This window comes from Pipistrellus hanaki, assembly GCF_964339955.1.
Source record: "Pipistrellus hanaki genome assembly, chromosome: X".
Classification (NCBI taxonomy): Eukaryota; Metazoa; Chordata; class Mammalia; order Chiroptera; family Vespertilionidae; genus Pipistrellus; species Pipistrellus hanaki.
The window spans coordinates 88,780,065-88,784,019 of record NC_140524.1 but is presented as its reverse complement, the minus strand read 5'-3'; the positions used below and the strand labels follow the sequence as shown (position 1 = coordinate 88,784,019).

The window sequence follows — 3,955 nt, the reverse complement described above, 5'->3', positions numbered from 1 at the left end:
GTGAACTTGGATAAATTGTGTAATCTCTCTGAGTCTCAGTTTCCTCATTGTCAAAATGGAGATTTTTTTAAAAAAAATTGTGTTTATACGAGAGGCCTGATGCAGGAAATTCGTTCAAGGGGTTCGGCCCTCGCAGCCCAGGCTTTGTCGGGAAGATCGCCTGGACAGTTGTTCTGCTGTTTGGTCTAATTAGCATTTTAGCTCTTTATTTTATAGGATTTTATGTTTCTTGCCTTTGACAGTTTCTTATTCTTCATATATTCTGAGGTTCACACAAATCCTGGCACAGAATAGACATTTAACAAATAATTATTAGGAAAACTGGTTGAATTAATGAATACCTAAGGTATTGTCATGAAGGTAATATAAACAAAGTAAATGTTACAATACCTGACCTATCACAGTTGCTCATAAATACCAGTTTTCTTTCCTTCCTTTTTCTGGTGTTGAGACACAGACCAGTTAGTGTACCTGGTGCTTTGCCCACCATTTCTCACCCTGTGTATTCTTTCTTCAAATCCTTCTAGAATTCTCTATAAGAAATTCTTGATGATTAATTCCTTAGATCCAAAATTGGCTTCACTGTGTATATCTAGCATGGCCCTAGATATACCTTGCTCTTCTTTGAATGTCCCTATGTGGTTTTTCATATTTGCTTGTCCTCTGTCCTGCTAAGGTCTCATTTCCTACAGTGTCGACTACTGGCTATGACACAATGCACATTCATTAACTGGGATAATGATTCTCAGACTTAAAAAAGTGTACTTGCTCAGAGCAAATTGGAGTCTTCCCTCCCCTGGGTTAAAGAGAAGTTCATATCAACTCAGCTGTGCTCTTCATATCCACCACCACCACCCACAATGGCAGATTTTACTAGGACACAATGGGGACATTCACCCAAGGAGGGTTGTGAAGTTAAAAATCAAATTTGATGGTCACTTGTGGTGGAATAGCACGTTCTGGCTATGCTGAATGAAAGGGAGCCAGGGTCCAGGTTGGCTCGTAGCTGCAAAGCCTGACTTTGCTGCTGGTTGAATTTGCATTGGGCAGTGGGGAGGCGGGCAAGGAGTGTAGAGGCTAGATTTGGAGCTTGGGGGTGCATGGGGTGCAGGGAGGTTGAGTCAGAGAAGCCAGTCTGCTGGTTAGCATGTTCCATTTGCTTTTGCAAGGCCAGGGCACCCACCACCAGGCTGGAGACACCCTTTCTGGGTGGGATGAAAGTGGCTGTGCATGGCTTAGGGCTGTGGCTGTGGCTGAGACAAGGGCTGCGCTGCAGGAAACGCTGAAGGGGCTCTGAGCTGCTGGCTGGAACTATAGGAGAGTTGAGTGGGTCCATAGTGAGGTGGGAGTTGAGCAGCTCCATAGGCACTGCCTGGGCTGCTGTGGAATTGCCTGTGCTCTGGGTTCCCACAGAATGCCAGGTGGTAAGCACTTGAGGTGGGGACATCTGTTTGGCTCCACCAGCACCATGAGGGTGCCTGCATGGCAATTGAGTGCTCCTGGGCTGCCCTGCATGATGAGGCAATGAGCTGAGGTCAGAGATGTCAGGTCATTCTGTTCTTTTCGCCTCCATTTTCTTCCTCATTTACAACATTCTTAAGCTACAAGTAAAACAGGTGCTTCTCTTCCTGTAGGGCCAAAAGTTTCTCTTGCAACTTCAGAATTTGTTCCTTGGTCTCCTTTTTCTTCCTTATTTCCTCATCTTGTCCATCTCTCCTTTCTCTTGCTGCTTGTGCTCCAGCTCCATCATGATGTGCAATGCTTGGGGCGCTCCAGGAGCCCAGGCAAGGTGCTGCCTGCAGGGTCACATGTCCAGCCCCTGTCCCAGGCCTAACCACCCGTAGGGCCCCTGCACTCTCTCTCTCGGAGGAGTCTGTAGCCTGGGCATTCCTGCCTCCTTCCAAGCCAGCCTGGTCTCCAGACATTCCCTGCCAATGTCCATTGATTTTAGAGAGAGTGGAAGAGAGGAGGGAGATAGAGAGATATTTGAGAGATACACATGGATTGCTTGCCTCCCACAGGATCCTAATCAGGACTGAGGATTGAGCCAGCAATCAAGATACGTGCCCTTGACTGGAATCAAACTAGAGAGCCTTTAGGCCACAGGCTGATGGTTATCCACTGAGACAAACCTGCTAGGGCAGAAAACTTAGTATTAAAAACTTTGTTCTAAGCATAATGGGTATTGAAATAGCAGTTCATTATGCTTTTTTTAAAAAAATATATTTTATTGATTTGTACAGAGAGGAAGGGAGAGAGATAGAGAGTTAGAAACATCGATGAGAGAGAGTCATCGATCAGCTGCCTCTTGCACACCCCCTAAGGGGGATATGCCCGCAACCAAGGTATGTGCCCTTGACCAGAATCAAACCCGGGACCCTTCAGTCCCCAAGCCGACGCTCTATCCATTGAGCCAAACCGGTCTCGACTCATTATGCTTTTAATTTGCATTTTATTGAGGTTTAATTGGCACTTCTCAAATAACTAGTGAGTTTGAACATCTTTCCATGTGTTTATTGGCTGTTTGAGTTTTCATTCTGTAAAGTCTCCATTCTTGTGATTTGTACTTAATTTTGTCTATGAAATTTTTATATTGATACATTTAATTTTTTTAATGATGAAGAATTTTTTTGTCATCTTGTTCATACACACAAATTTAGACTTTGTTCAATATTTTCAAACTTATATGTACAGAAACCCAAATATTCAGTAGGCAAGAAGCACCCTAATCTTTGGAGCCTATACATTTTAGAAAGTGCTCAGTTTTAAGATTTAAAACTGAATCTTCTGTATAGCAAAAGTTTTCAATTTTGATAGGTGTCAGATAAGTAATGTAGATTATATCAAGTGTATTTGGTTTCCATTTACTCACCACAAAAAAGGACAATGTGTGCAGTATTCCATAGAAAACAAAATGGGGGAGATTGAAGCCTGGGTTGGAGAAATTATGGAGGGACTTTCAGGAAAAAAAACAAACAAAAAACAACAACAACAAAAAAACACACATGCACACACACACACACACACACACACACAATAAAACACAAAACACAAATAGTCCATTATTTGCTTTAACTTTTTTATTGCAGCTCTGTAAATCCTCCCCATCTGCCCCAAATTTATTAAACTTTGTTGCACAGCACTCTTCTATGTGAATGAAGGATAAAAACCGACTTCTATAGATAAGCTAATATGATGTAGAACAGGGAAAGCACAAATGACTCTTTAGGTCATCATCAGCTGGACAAGTTTAGGGGAGAAACAGAGTTTGGGGTATGCATACACTTATGATTTGTGCATTGCACTGTCTGTATCAATTAATAGTTGAAAGCAGCCATGGGTTAACCCCAATAATAACCAATTTCTCCTAATTCCTCACAATTGAAGTAAGGTCATTTGCATAGTCACACAAAAGATTATCTTCCTTGAATGCTAAAGACTTAAATAAGTCTAATTTCAAATAAATCCATGAGACCTGAGCTAATGGAGAAATGATGCTGAACCCCCAGTTGGGATTCATCTCCTACATGAGTAACTATATCTGGCCAATAGGGAGAATCACCTGGCATAAGTTTTAAATATGCAGATCCCTGAGCTATGAAAGAATAAACAAAACTCAACAGCAACAACAACAATGAAATTAAAAGAATGCAAAATGATATTACAAATTTATTATAGAAATTTCCAAGCAAATACAAAGTTTGAGAAACTAGAATATTAAATAAGTCCTAAGATCAGTAATTGTCCACTTTTTAAAATTGTATTTATTTATTTAATTTCATATTTAGTTAGTTAGTTTGTTAATTCGTTATGTAGTTAGTTAATCTTCACCCAAGGATATTTTTCCATTGATTCTTCAGAGACAGTGGAAGGGAGGGGGAGAGACAGAGAGAGAAATATTAATGTGAGAGAAACACATTGATTGGCTGCCTCCTACATGCTCCCCCACTGGGGA

General features: G+C 41.3%; 1 pseudogene across 1 annotated transcript; it reads right to left on the bottom strand.

Annotated features, from left to right (window-relative positions):
* Positions 1-935: 935 nt before the first annotated feature.
* LOC311615509 (G protein pathway suppressor 2-like) lies at positions 936-1,925 on the bottom strand (annotated as a pseudogene). The gene has a single exon. The product of its transcript is annotated as a G protein pathway suppressor 2-like (transcript).
* Between the last annotated feature and the right edge of the window lie 2,030 nt (positions 1,926-3,955).